Source organism: Colius striatus, chromosome 11 (assembly GCF_028858725.1).
Source record: "Colius striatus isolate bColStr4 chromosome 11, bColStr4.1.hap1, whole genome shotgun sequence".
Lineage (NCBI taxonomy): Eukaryota > Metazoa > Chordata > Aves > Coliiformes > Coliidae > Colius > Colius striatus.
In genome coordinates this window covers 24,195,558-24,213,000 of record NC_084769.1, presented here as the reverse complement: position 1 = coordinate 24,213,000, position 17,443 = coordinate 24,195,558, and the positions used below count along the sequence as shown (strand labels likewise).

At 41.9% G+C, this 17,443-nt stretch overlaps 1 protein-coding gene across 1 annotated transcript in view; it reads left to right on the top strand.

Moving 5' to 3' along the window:
* WIPF1 (WAS/WASL interacting protein family member 1) overlaps window positions 1–17,443 on the top strand; it is a 59,669-nt gene that overhangs the window by 6,923 nt on the left and 35,303 nt on the right. Inside the window, 1 exon segment of the mRNA XM_062004869.1 lies at window positions 13,482–13,595. The gene's annotated coding sequence lies outside the window, so the exon portion shown is untranslated.

Below are 17,443 nucleotides of genomic sequence, written 5' to 3'. Positions count from 1 at the left end.
CCTCATTAGGTCACCTCTCCAGCAGGCTTTGAAAATGATAGGACCTTATAGCCACTCTCAAATTATCCCAGTCCCTGAGGGAAGATGTAGGTGTTAGAGGCAGATTGCAAACTTCCAGTGGCAGAGGTAGCACTCCAGAACTGTAAGAGAATTATATGAAAGATGAAAAACATTTATCAGGAAGGATTGCCTGTTCTCCCCCTCACCTCCTGCCTGGTGAAATGTTCCTCAGCTAGTAATTTAAGGATATTTATTTTGATAGTCTTTTGGATCAATTTAGATTGTAGCATGACAAACATGGACAGCATCAGCCACATGCTAATAAGCACTACAGTCTTCAACTTAACTCACCAGGCTTCCCATGGCCATCATGTCAGTCACTGCTCTCCTCATGTCCTAATTTTCCCAACATTGATCCACTTTGCCTAACATGTTTGCAAAAGGTGGGGTTTTCTTCTGGCATGGGATTGCAAAATAGAGAATCTTCACTCTCACTTTCACACTTGAATCTACTAAAACCAGTTTTTAAAGGAAGTATTAAATGTAAACCATGAAGGGTGCTGTGTGTTGCATATGTTTTTATAAGCAAACCGCGTGCTCATGCACGTAAGTGAGTTGGCATGACTTGGTGTATTGATCTCTTTAGATGTGTTTCTCTCTGGTCAGATGCTGTTTGTTTTTCATATGGTCACACGTCTTTGATTTTAAGACCTCTGAGATAGGGAGTGTATTTGACCAATGCTCAGTAGAATAAATTTTCTAATCCAGCTGGATGAAATGAAAAATCAAACAGAAGCAGTGCAGTGGTAAGGAAAGTATGCAGGCATGACTGTTTTCAGTTTTGGAGGGAGTGCTATTTGTCTGAGGCTGTGGAAGGAACACCTACTAGTATATCATCATTCCTGTCTGCAGGTTGCATTTTCAAATCACCCCAGACTAATGCTACTTTGGGAGAAAGATGTACAACTTTTCCAATCAGTAGTTCTAGTGGCATCTTGGAACCTGGAACTCTAAAATGACAACAGACAACCCAAATACTTTGTTTGACTACTAGGCAGCAACAAGCCACAAGGAAGTAATTTTCCCGTGACTCTTCTCTACTGTGCTGCATTTGATCTGAATAGGTGGCTTGGGGAAGGACAGAAAACTTTTTTCATGGTGTAACTTATTTTAAATAATTATTCTTAGTTGAATTGACTAGTGCCCCTTGGGTATAAATGACAAACTCATGTCTTGTTTAGTTTTATATAAGATTATGCTTTTCAAAGCGAAACATCTTACTCTTAGCAACATTTATTTCCTTGTTTCTTAGTTACCTTCTTCCTAGCAACTCTTTTTTTTCATTTGTGCATCCTTAAAGGTGTGCATGCCGACTGGAGTCAAGAGAAAGACAAGTTAACTTGACCTGTGATGGGGAACTAGAAAATAAAGTGTTCCATAACTGACAAACAGCTCGAGATCACTGGACAAGTTCCTTCTTTATTCATCTGAATTGTGCAAGTTGTTTAGCACTGGTAATTGGCGTCAATTTCAGGATAAAACCCAGTTGATGTCATGTGCGGTACTTAAATGAGAACACTGAGGGATTCTGTGCTTCCAAGGGAAAGAACTGTCATTGTTGTTTTCTCATTTGTGTTGCTTTAAAAGTTCCCCAAGAAAATTTCCTCTTAGGAAGAATATGGAGTTTATAGTTGTTTACAGTAAGAGTGGTATATGGGTGCTCTTTTTCCTTGGACTAAAAGCTTTTTTTCTCACAAATATGTCTGTTCACAGTCTGCTCACTAATAGGCAAGACAGACATTCAAGAAGCCAGAGTAATGGTACCATGTGGTATGTAACCAAACAAAACAAAAAACCACCCTGGACTAGCAAAAGGGATGGTAAGTGCAACCCCGGGTCCAGTCCTGCTCTTGATGTAAGGTTTCTGTGAGGAATCAGAGCTGAGAATAGACCAGTGGAGCAGGATTGCTCCAGGCAGGGTCAGGACAGCATTTCTTGGTGCTTTCCTCTGGACTATTTACCGTTAGGATTCTGGAGATGTCTCCCCTGGTCTCTGGTGGACGCTGATGGTTATTTTTGGAAATCACCATCCTGAAGGTAGGATCACTTTTTCTTCTGCTCTAAAGGTTCAGTGCCCTTGAGATCTTTCTTCTAAAGTTTTGGAGGGTTGCTGTGGTGTGACTGTAACAGGGAGGTAAAAACCCAAAGTATTTGCAGACATGTTTAATGCAATAAACCTCAGTTCTACCTGATGAAATTGACACAAATTGCAGTCTCGCATCTCTGTGTTTATCTCTGGCATGTTCAGGTCCTGCTTTCTTAATTTCTCGACAGAGCACAGGACACCTGGTATCACTGTTGTTTTCTTTAATGTGCATCAGTGCAGGATCTCAGACCCCATCACTAAGGAATCCTGTCTAGTATAAGCACAAGTACAAAATAAGGGATTTTAAAAATAGTTGTTAAGGATATAATTACAGAAATAGCCTCATAGACAATCAAAGGTCTCCAAAACCTGGATTTTCAAGAGTGAAGCAAGGTGCTGGGTTTGGTATTGTCCTTGTCCCACTTAGCAGCAAAAAGCTCAAAGTTAAGTATGTCACAGAGTTTACTTAAATCCAAACTACTACCATCGTGAAGCCTCAAGTAGGTATAAACAGTCTGTATCACAGCTGGTGTAGCTGAGCCCCCGCTGGCAGCACGGAGCAACAGGAAAGCGGGTGAAGAACACCTCTAGACTCCTGCAGCGTGTGAGAATGCTGTGAGGCATTGCTGATGAGAGCTGGGGAGTATCAGCTCGCAATTCATTGTGAGGGACTATGCCAGGAAGTGCTGGCTCTGCTGGGATGTGGCCTACAGACTTAACTGAAAGCACTGGGCTCTAGCGAAATGCCTGTGACTAATCCTCTCACCTTCCCCAAGGGGCCTGTGCTGTAGTCTGTCCCTTACTCTGGAGCAGCTGTAATTTTTCAGGCTGAGCAGAAGGGTTTTAGGAGGCCCTGCTGCTTTCCTCTGCACTGTTCTCTTAGGTCACTGCTGCAGTGCAGCATCGCAGGGAGCCAGCCAGCCAGCTTTGCTGAATAGTCTAGCAATTGGGCTGTAAGGCACTTCTGCCCTGTTAGCAGCAACTTTTCAGATAGCTGTGCTTCAAAATACGCAGAACTGGGTTTGTTGTTGTTGTATGTAGGTACCACCCTCAGAGCCATAAGCCAGATACTTAGCTATAAATTTAATTACTCTCTTCTCTACTGGGTACCTGGCCTTTTGCTATTGGGCAAGGAAAGAAGAAACAGTGGGGTACAGACAGATGATCACAAGTTCAGTTATAATCTTGTGTAGAACTTCTGCTAGTGAGGTAGACTTGGTGTCAAACTGTTTCAAGACAGAATATTGCCCTACTGCTTCTACTCTCAATTTCAACTTGCATATTTAGGGGCTTATCCTTATTGCCAGTCCGAAGTGTGTCATGGAAACTTATACAGCCAAGGCATCAGAAGCTCAACTTCTTTTATTTGTCTGTCTGTGGAGACAACAGGATGTCCCAATACACTCTTGAAGTAGAGATGTTGCTTTATGTTCTGTGAATGCAGTCACCTCATAACTGACTCAGTTTCAGCCGTTGATGAAGCCAGATTTTGATGATTGGCAATATAGGGCATTTTATTTCTAGATCAGCTGTTTATTCCTAAGCCAGGTGAACTGTGACTAAACATTACTTTCTATCAGGGTTAATGTAGTCTATGTGCAATGAGTTGGTAATCTCAGGTCTGCAAGGCAGGAGTTCCTGCTCAAAATGGTATTGGGTGATTTCCACACTGAAAACCATCACAAAGTAATCAGATTGTGACTGAGTATTGAAACTGTTCCCTGATGGCTAACAAGTGATTCTTTCAGACCAGGGCCAACACTGGGCATAGGAATGTGAGCAGTCTCCCTTGCATTTGTCCTGTGGATGCTGCCTCTTACACATGAGTGAGATGTAGGGTCTCTCAACAGGGAGATTTCCTTTTTGACAGTTTTCCCTTTCAAGAGGAGCAGAGATCTTTTAGTCTGTAGGGCTGTTATCTGAATGCTTTTCATGGACCCTGCAGTTCACTGTTTACTTTTTTAACTACTGCTCTCCTAATTTATAGTAATTGCATAGATAATTGACTAAGAATGTGGCATGCAGTGGATATACATATCCATATATTGAGTCTCCCTTTCTCCTGTTTATCTTTGGGAGAATATTATTTTCAATAAATATTAATGAAAGAAAAACACATGATCTGATCTTGCTCACCTTCCTCAGGCATAGTTCCAACCAGTATGAGATTTCTAGTACTTTTGCCTGAGGAAAGAATGAAAGGTCTCATCCATTACAGAGCAGAGAAGCTGCTTCTATTTTATAACCACCCAGCAAGTATGCACAAACTCTGATCTGTGGCTATATTTGGCATCCAGATATTCCTGCTGTGGAATATACCACCCATGGGAGGAATGCAAGAAGTGGACTAAAGTTCCCACTGACAGACTTAGTTTCCCTTTAAAAACAAAAAGTAGTAAAAGGGCATGAGCCTTGGATAGGATGCCCCTACTAGAAAATGATGCACTGCTCTTTTTGTCTCCAGTGAAATCATGTCAATATAATAGTCCTTTATTATCCTGCTTGTAGCTAGCACCATGTCTGTTTTCTAATTAATCACAAGATTTCAGTCCTCTGAATATAAGATTCAGAATGCAAAGGGGAAGTAAACCAAGCAGAAGAAACAGCTTGAAACTGTATGTCCTGTCAGATGAAAAATTGCTCTTGTCAATGATTGTGGCTTTAAAATGTGTGGATGTTGTGATAGGTCATGATTTCTAAGGTGTAGATTTGTTTAGCTTTGTTCACCTTGAACATATATGTATGTGTGTGTGTATATATCTGTATGCAAATGCTGATCGGAAGTTTGAATATAAAGTATTACTCAGATTTAAGTGTGATCTCTTTAAAACCAGATGATATTTTCTCCGTAAATAACCAAGTATCTAAAAACTCTTTATCAAATTGTTCATACCTGAAACCTTGTAAAATTTAAGACTCATGCGAATAGCTAAAGACAAGTTGCTGGTGTAGTAATGCTCATATTGAAAAAGGTACTTGAAGACTAGGCATGCCAGTGTCAAAGGGTAACACACATTGCTCTAGGAAAAAACAGGCAGTTTTTACTGGGGAAAAAGTGTTTAAAATACACGTTGGAAAGATAGGGTGCTTTTTTTCTTATGTTGGTGGACCTGTTGAGTAATCCCGTGTTCTTTGATCAGGTCAAAGACAAAGAGCATTTCAAGTTTGTATTTAAAAAAAACCTTATGAACTAAGAAATTATCTTTTATGTGAAATTAAATATTTAAGCAATTACCAGCACCATTCCTTTTAATAAAGCTTTATTTTTGTTTCCTGAGAACATATTAAGGTTATTAAGAAATATCTACAGTGACCTATAATGAGATGAAAAAACTTCCACAAAGATAGTTCTCAAAGATAGAGATGTATATTTTAAAATCATAAAATGTTAGGAGTTGGAAGGGACCTTTAGAGATCATCTCGTTCAAACCCCCTGCAGAAGCAGGTTCACCTAGATCAGGTTGCATAGGAACATGTCCAGGCGGGTCTTGAAGACCTCTAAGGAAGAAGACTCCACAATTAAATGTACAGTGCAGAACACTTCTTCAGGAGTCTGACAATGTCTATATTATTGGGGCAGGGAGGACAAGTAACTTGAGAGTAAGATTTGTCAGTTCAGCAGTTTTTACTTACCTAAGAACTCCACAGATGTTCATAGGCATATGATGTTTTCTTAATAACTGCTTTTATTTACACGACTCTCTTCTGAAAGGATAATCTGTGGCTAAAATCAAGAGTAACAGCTGAAAACGTAATATCTCATGCACATAGTTGTGTATAGGGTTTTGTTCCAGACTCTGTTGTTTTTTGGGTTGCGGGCGTTGGTTTCTGGTTTCAGACAGACCTGGAGCAGTGTGAAGACTCTTCATCTTTCCTTCTCTGTAATCACGTGTGTCAATTGTGAAAGAATTTTTTATTTTTATTGTTCATGTCTTGAATGAAGGACAAGATAGATTCTCTGATTTATCTGGTAGAATTCTCCCATTCCCATTAATGTGTTAATATTTAATCATTCTGAAGAAATGTAGTGGGCAGCATTAAATATTTACACCTCTATGAAGTCACACAGATGCCACCAGGATACCTAGCTCTACATCACACATGCTCTAATTCACCCTAAACACCCACTGTTTACCAATCTTCAGCCCCCTGTCTGTGCTGATAATGAGCAAGAGGAAATGGAAACAGCAGGGATTATATGCTACTGAGAAGTCCCAGTTTTCATGCCTGGTTGTAATTCTTTCAACAAACCCTTGCCGACTGTGCTCCTGCTTTGAAGTTTGAACACCTCTGTATTAGTGCTTGGCTCTGGCTATTTGGGGGGAGGTTTTGTAGTCGCTTATTAGCGGATGCACACTATGGCTTACTCTTGCACTCACATGTGTGGTGCCTGATTAAGGTCAGCAGCAGTACAGATTGTTTTGCCCAATAACTGAGATGTTAATTGGTCATATTTGCTGGTGACAGGTACCAGATAGAAAACAGTTTCCACCATATCCACTCTTCTCTTCCTGTGTGTATAGACTTAGCTGTATAGGTGACAAGAGTGAGTTTACATATAATGAATAAATACAGTCCATTTTTGTAAGACAAGTGGTATGTGTGGGTTTTGGATGCTGGGATTCAGCATGCTCTGTTAGCCTGGATCACCATGTCCGGTATTCTCTAATGTCTGAATGTAGGGTGGTGCCTGTTTCTAATCTAAACCAAAAACCTCAGCGTGTGATTACCTTTTTATCCCCATAACACAGGACAGCAAATTATTTGTGTAAATAGCTTTACAGCTGCATCTATTAACATCCCTGTGTAGCCTATCTGTCAGGCCACTGTGCAACTTGTTATTGCTGCTGGGGTGGTCCTTTATCTGTAAATCAAACGCTGTTTGATCTTGTGGCAAGTGAGGAGAAGTCAATTTGCAGTCTTAAAACAACTTGTGTCATCTGCAGGGTTACTAGCACATGTGTCCCTTGGGTACTCAGGTATATATACAGAAGAGCTTCAGGTATGCCTTTCACTCAGAAGATAAAAATGGTTTTTGCCTTGTGTATCTACAAGGTGAGCTACAGCATGAGTTACGAGCAGTTGGCTTATTACATAAAATTACTGCCAAAAATCCTGTTGAGGCTTTGGTCTTCTGGAAGGTGCCAGTCAACAGATTTCCTCATCGGTGACAAGGGTGGGGACATAGGCAGTTTGTTTGTTTACAGAGAACAGAATTTATCAGGTTTCAGATGTTTCCCTTCATGTCTTAATGGTCCGTGGTCAGAGCTTACAGATCCTCTCGTATTCATGGTGGCTCAGCACACCCTGCTGTGTCAGAGCTCTGTGGACACTGCTGTCTCTTTGGTGTCATGCAGCTGCCTTTGGTGTCCCTGCAGAAGGGCACACTGAGGCACCAGTGCACTCTGAACTTTGGCTGAAGCAACACCCTGGGAGGGGGTTTTCCTTGGGCACAGCTTAAAAGCGGCTGGGAGTCTGCTGTGAGTTACCTGCTGGGCAAACAAATTCCTCCTGTCTTGAACAACTGAGGAGGATAGAAAAGTACATTTGCCCCACCAGCGACTCCAAGCACGGTTCTGGCACAGTCCAGTGTACTCAGCTAGATCTTTACACAGCAGTTGACATATTAAAAGTGACTTTGTAAACGTAGCCCCTTCTTAATGGAGAGAAATAACCCATCTCTTGTGAGGGATTTGGGCTGCCTGAGAGCCCCTGGGTGAGCAGCTGAGGGGAGGACAAAGAGGCAGTGTGCTGAGAGCAAACAGGGCCACTTCCTGAACTCTTCAACTTCCCCTCAGTGCCTCTGAAGCTCTGGGTCCAGCATATCATGTCTCTGCACGCTTACCAAGGAGGGGGCGAAATGCTTAAACTGCATGTGTCTCTCAATGCTCTCAAGTGTCTTCCAGTGTAAATAATACCTTGGCTGTTTGGCCTAAAGCTTTAAATGGGGGCAGAGCAGGTGCGTCTGCAGACATATGTGCATGCATGCATTCCTGCTACAACCATGGGAGCTCAGGCATGAATGCACAAGTAGGCACATGTGTGACCGAAAAAGAGGCTGATGCGAAAGCATCCATCTTATGGACTAGTCTATTTTTCAGTTTTGCATTTATTTCCTTTGATTTGAGTATCTTCTGCATGTTTACACATAAAAGGTGTGATCTGCTGCACTGTGAAACCTGTTGTTTGTCGCTGCCTCTTTGCCAGGGGTCACTACTTCTGCATCTCTGTGGGTGGAAGGGATCTTTGAAAGCATTGACACTCAATGTGGCATCAAGTCTGCCTACTTTAACCCACTGATGGAAATTATTGGAGCTAATTTAGCTTGTTTGATAGTAGTAAACGAGGTAGCAGTGGTAGGAAGCCCTGAGACAGCAGATGGGGAGGCAAGACCTGGCTGATGGTCAGTGGGAGGCTGCTCACACCACTGACTTCATCTGGCATGCTTTATCTTGGAAGATTACATTTTTAGTGGAAATCTCTTAATTTATATAGAAATTGCATAGAATGCATCAACTAATGACCAAAGAAGCAACTCTTGTTGGTTTGCTCTGGGTCTCTCACTCTAAGCTGCGGTTTTGTGTTACAGCCTGGGTAGCAGCAGGGCCAGTTTCACGTAGCACTTGTCACCAGCTGCCTGAGGGTGAGAAAAAGAAGGGCAGAAAAAAAAAATAAAAATCAACTTTTGAACACTAGATCAGTTCCTCAATATGATCCATGGCACAGGCTCTGGAACCACTGTGCCAACACACCTGAGACAGATATGGGGCACAGTGGGAGAAACCAGTGTCAGTGGGAGGACAGCCAGAAATGAGCATTGCAGCTAAGAACTTTGTATCCCAAAGGTCTGTTTCTTCATTCTCTTCCTGCTTTCAGGTTCTTCATGCCCACACTTGGTTGCAGCTGAGTACAGTCAGTGCACCAGCACAGATGTTTGCCATTAGTCTCCCAGGGAACCCCATCCACCTTCACTCAAGCCTTGCCAGGCTGATCAGTGCCCCAGGCACTGGCTGCTGTTATTTCAGTTCTCACTAAATAGAGTGTCATTTAATTGATCTATCCCCTCCCTTATCCTAATTAAAGGATTCCACAAGAAGCATCTTCCAGCAGAGCAGTATCTCTTTGCTGACTCAGGTATAAACCGTTCTGTCTCTCCTCTGACATGGTAGTCTTCAAGTTTTATCTCCAGGCTGTGTCAGCATTTCTGAGGAAGATAACACTTAGGATTCGATTGCTTTTCGAAAATTCATGTCTTTAAAAAAACCCAAAAAAAGCTCTGCCAAAGTATTCACTAATCCTGTAAACATACTCTTCTAATCCAGGACTTCACTGTTCTGCCTTTTGTGACATACATTCAGGCCTGTCTGCCTTATTACTAAATGACAATCTATGGATGCACACTGCTGCAAGCTCTTCTGGAGTCATAAACTATTTTTCACAGCATTCAGACTCCCATGAAAGCTTTGACATGTTCAAATGAAAAATATTTCTGTAAATTGATGGTAACAGCATCTATTTTAATACATCATTACCATTCTGAAAATTCAATAAACAAATATCCTTGAACTGAAGTTTCCCATGCCTGCAGCATAATTACATTTTCTACTATTGCATTTGTTTCCTCTTTATGGTCAGTGCCGCTCTTCTTTTACTGTAACAGCATCACATTCAGTATTTGGTATTAATACAAAGAAATAGTACAAAAAGGTCCATTGAATCATGGAGTGACTCAGAAGGCAATAAGAGGAGGGCTCTTTGGCTATGCAGAAATGTCAGTGATTCAACATGAGAGCAGAAAGCCCTTAAACATGCTGTAAAGGGGAGTTAGTTTCTTTATCTGGTTTTGAAAAGTAAGCGAAGTGAGTCTCAAAAGGTGCGGTGAGGAAGTGTGGTGTCACGTGCCACTCGGCAGGAAGCGACATTGAAGCTGCTGGGGAAGTTCAGAACCCGATGACCTCCCATGGATTCAAATAGCACAGGTTAGTTCCCTTAAAATCTCTCTTTAACTGTCCTCCAGGGGCTCTGCATACATATTTTTACAGATTTTTAGTGTGAGTGGATAAGAAGTGGTTCATAGGGCAGTTGTGTAGCAAGTAGTGAGCAATGTGGACTTTTGGAGCAGCACTGTATGAGGAAGCTCATATGAGGGAGTTCGGTTTGTGAGAAGCTTGGAGCCTGCCTTGCTGCCCAACAGCAGTGTGGACCTGAGTCACATTAGACCTGTGAATGAAATTTTCATCTTATTGAGACTTTTATATAGTAAGCCAAAGACCTGGATTTTTGATAGAAGTGTTCAGTGTTGATAAATAACCAGAAAGTGCTTTTCCAAGTGCAGGGTAAAGTTATTACGTGTAGCAAGAACTTCACTTTGTTTGTTTTGGCTGTACCAACTATATAGCTGTTCTGTTTGATTTTACTGGTGTAGCCTCTTGTTAAGGTTTTCTTTCATTCCTGGTGATTTCTGTTGAGGAATTCCATCCCAGCTTTTTGATGCTGGAGGGTTTTGGCTTGGGATTGCACTATCAGGAATGAAAGGGCGCCAGTTTGGTGCTGGACAACTTGGGAGCTCTCAGAGGGAGGCCGTTTAATAGGATGGATGTTCTGTATTCCTGCACAAAAACTTGTTACTTTTAAATATTACTAAGCATTTATGAAGAATTAAAACATTTATAATCTCAAAAGTGAAAGTTAAAAAGGAAATAAACCTCAGGATGATAAAATGTAGGATATAGTAGTAGTGCTGCACAGAGTCTGAACTAAAAGTAAAACCCAGCCTGGGGCACACGTGGTGCTGGGAGAGCATGGAGGGCAGAGGAGGCTGCAGGGTCTGCCTGGGCAGTGGTGGATGAAGGCAAAAGTGCTCACTCTGTGTAGAGACTCCCTTCCTCACTTGGCCAGTGTAGAGCTTTCAAGGTGGAGGTGCTTGGACCAGTGGTAGTGACAGTGATTTAGCACAAAATGCAGCTGTTGGGGATGACAAATGCTGTACCAAGGGCATGCCAGACATTAAGATCGGAGATTGGAGTATGAGGCAAGTATTCCTAAAGCTGTCCATACTACTTCCCACAGCTTTCTAAAAATACGCCTCTCTGTAGAAAAACAGGCTAAGATGCAGTGCTGTCTTCTTCATACCACCTAGTACATTCCTCCTGATCTCAGCGTAAAAACATCTACGTAAAATTAACAGAGTGGCTCAGGGAGGACCAGGCTGCCTGAGCAAGGAAGCCCTCACCACTGCCTGCCTGGGGAGATAGATGCTGGGTCTGGATGCTGAGGGTCTCAGCAATTTGGGAATAGCAGGGCCCTGTTTCTGGACATGTAACAGCTCTGTGGCTCTCACTGTCTACAGCCTTGCAGAGCTTGCTCTCTTGTTTTGAGCTTTGGAGTTTTACATGCAAAAGGCTCTGGCCTTACCTGGGCTTGTCTGCTTCTCTAAAACTAGCAAGTTTTGCAAAGAGAGCCAAAGTCAGCCTTTCTGCTTTATCAGGGTTTATAGTCTTCACCAGGGCACTGTGAAACTCAATTCTGTTTAACTAAGAATGTGATTTAAAAGCAATTTAGTAAAATCCCACTGCAGATGCTTTCATTTCAGCCTAATCCTGCCTTGTAGCTGCTCATCTCAAATAGATTAGGAGTTGTTTTAAGCAAAATATGATGGCTCATAAATAATATATTTGAGCCTCCATACAGTAGTTTGTGCCAGATATTTGAAACTGAATTAACAAAACAGATACATTTTCCTGGATAAATAAAGCCTAATGCTTTTAACCTGCTACTAGAAGTGAGTACAGGCAACCAGGACTGAAAGCAGACAGAAAGAGCAGGAGAGGGAGAATTTCTGAATGGACCCATTCCACTAATTTGCATCATGAAAACTGATGAAAGAATGTTTCTTTCCCTAACAAATTAAAAAGGAAATCTGCAAAAAGAGGAAAGAGACTAAAGAGTATAGACTAAACAAAAGGAAATAAATATGGATTGGAATGAGAGAGGAGACCCAAAAAAATAAAATACTAAAAAATGGAACCAGATGGGAACAAATTCTGTGCCCAGGAAAAAAAACCTTCTCTGTTACTGAACTCCAGAAGGAAGTGTGTATGTGTTTGCACATATTCGTAGCATCTGTAGAAGAAAAATAGTTTTCTGTATGACTTTTCTAATTATTTATGTTGGTTTCTTTACTGTGAGCAGTATTCGTATGAAGTTTTGTAGGTTTGAGAGCATTCAGATTTAGATTAAAGCAACTTTAAAGTATCCTTAATTCTGGAAACAAACAGAATAAATCACTCCGAATGACACTTCAATCACTCGCCAGTTTTGCTCCCCAGAAGCTGCTCAGCTGCATTCCTCTCTTGATTTTGTGTCCGTTGGGCACTTGGATCCATGGCACAGCAGTTATCCTACTCACTGCAAGGGGAAAAACAAGAATGCAACAGGACACGCAACACCAGCTACTGCAAACCTGAACTGCATAGGCCAGCTTTAGAGAGTTCAGAGCAGGATCCCCTTGTGGGTTTCGTTTCACCACGTAATATATACAAAGGTTTCATACCAGGAAGGGACTGGAGTCTTGAGACTTTGATCTCTAAACAGAAGTAAATCCATAAATGTTAAATGGTTGCTGGTTTTATATTTTATTTTAAATTGACCAGATTGTTAAAGACATTTTGTTGTTTTAATATTAACTGCATCAAATGGACAAGGATATCTTTTGCTGGGACATTATTTGCAGCATGTCTCTGTCGCGTCTTGCTGGCCATTCCGTCCCCCTTCCCTCCCTCCACACACTTGAATGCAAGTTCTGCAAATCTGTAACTAGCTGTTAAAAACATCTAGAGATTGAAGGAGGTCAGTTCTACATTTGTTTAGATGATTTGTTTCAACTTCTGCATGCATTTTTCTCTATCCCAAACCATAGAAACCTGTTCATTACAAAGCTGATGGGTGAACCATGTTTCTCTTGAGGAGCAATTGTAGCAGTAGATAACTGTTCCATCTTGCTTCCACACCTGCACATGGTTTTAGGCTTTTTGCTTTCATTCCACCGTTTTCATTGGTTTCTACTACAGTATGCTGAAGTTGGGGATTACCTTAAATTGGTTTGAGAGCAAATTGTGACTTTTGGCCTCAGGGACAGATATGGAGAGCGCAGTCAGTGTTTTCCTGTGCCCATTCTTCTTTAGATGGAGGCAGGCTTCTCTTCACATGCTGCTCGCTTCTTGTGTAGAATGCCTGCTTATGCAAGGAGGTGCATAATAGGTATGTACTCAGGCTCTTTGGTCCCCAACATTTCAGTTTTGCAATTAATAGTTCTTTCTTTTTTTCTTCCTTGCAGAGATGTGTGACCTGGAAAATATTACTGCGTTCTAATTAACTCCAGCAAGTGTACTCTGGACTGCATTTGCCACGCATCCTGTTCTGTGCAAGCATCTCTCCTGCTGGTGACAAGGTACAGAGGCTGTGGAGCTTGCACCAGGAGAGGGATGGGAGTAAGGAGGAGCCGGTGCTCTGTGAGCAGCAGCACAGGGAAAGATGGCTGGCATGTGTCATCCATGGCCTGTAACACTCAGAAGGCATAGAGCCACCTTGTGTCTTGATTTGCAAGGTAGCAGCATAGGAATCATTCTTCTCCAGGGCAGGATTAATGGCAGCGACAGTTTACTGACATACTCTAATGTGGCATGCCTTTCCTAATGTCAGATTTAGAGGCCTTAGGTTACATCAAACTTTTTGTCAAATCCACAAGCTTTTAACATCTGCAGCAGGTGTGTTTTTTTTTTTCATTCCAGTAGCACGTGGCTGACAGTGGAGGGGTTTAAAATTTCATGAGTAGGCCAGGAACCATAAGATATAATTTAAACAAGGACTGTGAATTTGTAGTTGTCCTGACATAAATGATGTTACACTTGAAAACTGCATAGTGACAGCTGCAATATTCAGACTTCAGTGCTAAGGAACAGAAATAGTATGAAGCAGTCCACTGAGACATGTAATGAATCAGAAAGAAAGAAATAACAAGTTTTTTTTTTTTTCATCCCAGCAAAGGCTTAAGCATAAAGCATGTGCTGTAGATAGGCTGTAACATGCTGACTTAAAGCTGATGCAGTCCAGCAGATTAAATGTTATTTCTTATCTCAGATGCACTGTTCTATAAGCCCTGACTGTGACTTCTTGGTGATTCATGGGACAAGTAAGGAACTGATGCTGGGAGGGTCCCCAAGACACTTGGGATTTTGGTTTTCTGTAGACATGGGCACAAAACCATTTTGGGCAGATTCGTGATGGAGTCCATCGCTGGTCCATTATGTGGATTGCCTTGGTGTAGTTTCAGCAGTGTGGTTGCTTTAGAAACCAGTCTGGAGAAATCTCCTTGCTGGGCTTGGGAGATGTGAGGGTGAAGAGTTAGCCCTAGGAGCAGACAAACATCTCATTTCATTCATGGCTTCACAACTCCTATTGAACTTGATGAATTACTGCCAGGATGAGGATTGGTGCAAAGCCTAATATTTGGAGCCTTGTTCCACATTAGAGGCCCAAAAAAGATGGTACTGCTCTGTGATCAGTAACCAAACACACTGTTTGGACACCAGAGGTTAGAAAGGATGGCCTGTTTGAAGGAGGGAGATAAGCAGATAGGGAAAATATTAATATTTTTTTAATTTACACTGATGTTTTTTTCAAATTAGTAAATTGGATGCAGAAAAGAACATAAAATATGATACTGAGGTAAGGATGGTGCCACCCTCACCCATTTCAATTATGATGTGGGATTATGGAATGTCCTAGAAACAACAGGAATGATGAGACACAGACCAAATGCAGCCTTTGAGGAAAGATTGGTGGAAATATGATTACTTAGCCTAAAAAAAGAGATCAAAGAGACATGTAAACCATTTTGAAACAGCCATGAAAAGGAGGGGTATAAATTATTCTACACATCAGTTGTAAATAGGATGAGATATAGCAAATGAAATGACAACAAAGGAGGTTTAGATTAGGTAATAAGCAAAGCTTCATTAGCTGCAAGGTTAACAGTCAATGACTGAGGGATACTGCAGAATTTCCATCACTAGGGATTTTTAGGGAGAAAAGAGATAAATACCTGCCAGGAATGATATAATTGAAAGTGACTTGGGGAAAGGGTAGATGCCTCTTACAGCCCTCCTGTTCATCGTTCTAGATTTCAGTTTAGTTCTTTACAGTGACTTTACATTTTTCTAGGTACTGGTGAAAGCTGAGTAGATATTTTAAAGGCAATAAACATTTCCATATGTATGGTACAGCATATCCACTCCACTTCTCAAAGTGGGAAGGTGATATGCTGTTCCTGAGTTTCCCAAGATTTTGCTCTTTTAATTTTGGGAGTCAACAGACAAAATGAGTGGACTGTGGGAAAGTACTGAGTTGTTATCATTAGCAGCTGGCAAGGTAATAACCAGGTCAGCTCCTGGCATAAGAGAGATACCTGAAAAGGCAGGATGTGCTGGTTTGTCGGGTGAGCACTTGTGAGAAGACTGAAAACTGCTCATTTTTATCACATAGCTCAAAACTCTGGTGCTAATGGCAGACTTCAAATTCACACTAGCCATGCAAAACCAGTTTGATCTGCACTGAAGAGCATTTCCTAGTAGCAAGTTTTGATTAATCAGGGCTCACCTGAAGTAGCATTTGGCTGCAGAGTTCAAGCTTTGTTCATACAGCCTTGGTGCTGCTGTACCAGTTCTGCACAGAAGTTTCTCTGTATGGTGATGCCAGGACCAGCATCACCTGTAAGCCAGCCCTGCTCCTAAGAGCCTTGACAGATACAGAGGAAAACAGTGGTCATCACACAACCATTGTTTGAGGTCTGCCAGTCATCAGAACTACAGTTTAAGAGAGATAGTGGACTTCATGAGAGTAAAAATGTCTTATGACTTGATAAAACCAACACAAAGCTTCCTTTCAGCTGTGGGTTTGATGCAGATACAGCAGCTCTCTGAGTTGGAAGTTTTCTTTTTACCTGGAAGCTTGTGGTCTCGGATTTGAAGTTGTTCTTAACTCTTCCTTTGATTACCAATTCTGACTTTGCAAGCAGAGATGTTAGGAGTTGCATTTCAGTCTGACATATGTTAAACTTAGTCTTCAAACCAACTTAAATGAAAAAACCAGGCTGGTTTTGCCCATGCCAGCTACTCAAACTGTTCAGCTGGTTTGATCAGGGTTTCAGATGTATTTACAGGATTCAGCAGATGTGATGCTAACTTTAGTGAGGGTTTAACAACTATGACAACCACTCTTATTACAAAGAAATTAAAAGGGAAATTGGCTGCCACTGCAATACCTGCTGTTTCAGGGCACCTGCACCGAGCAATTCAGCCTCCAGTGGCCAATTTTTTTCCACCAAGCTTTTGGTAGATAGGTGTTGGCAAGGACAAGTTTTTGAGCACCTTGTGCAGTAAGAGGCCTTGCCAATGAATGCTCTAAAGAGGAAATGCAAATGTTGAATGATGGTATGTGGCTGGTTTTGGTTTTGTGGGTATGTTTCTTCATGGCAGTGGTATGCCATACGTACTTTTTTTTTTTAAACAGCACCAAGCTACTACTTTTTATGCAACAAGCTGCATTTAGAATACCAGCAGGAGCTGAGCTAAGCCTGCTGTCTTGTATGGAGGCAAATAATCTCCAAAATGAGTTGTTTCCTGGGCTCTCCTGCATGGCCTGTGGAGCAAACTGTCTTGGAGCTGCCACCTAAGACCAAGGTGCAATTCTGGCTGGGCACTGCTTCTGAAAACCTGGCAGGAACCAGCTGCTTTAGGGCCAGCAGCAACTCCTGATTGGGGCACCTTGTCTCTCTCAAGCAAGCAAGTGGCTTGCAGCTCGCACCAAATTCAGGCAAGATGTGGGTTTGCCCTTCTTAGTGTATTCACCTGCCTCACACATGTGCCTGGGCCTGTGTAAGCAGTCAGCTACATATGGCTTCGTGTGTGATGTCACTTTAGCCCTCAAAGCCCCCTGGTAAAGCTGTGCCTGCGTGACACAGTGCCTTGACTGCACTTGCTGCGTGGCCAAAGGCTGTGGAAAATGGTTGGAGATGCAAATATTTTAAATAAAATTAAGATAGCTGAATGGAATTGTTTAGGTTTAACTAACAATGACTTAGGAAAACACTGCCTTTTAATATGTGTGGATTCAACCAGCTTCACAAGTAGAAAGTGAGGAGTCCAGGATGTTTCCTCGGGGTCCAGCCGCAATAGGCAATGCGGCTGTGCTACGTTCCTTCTCAGGAAGGCAACACAGGATGTGCCTCCCCTTTGCATA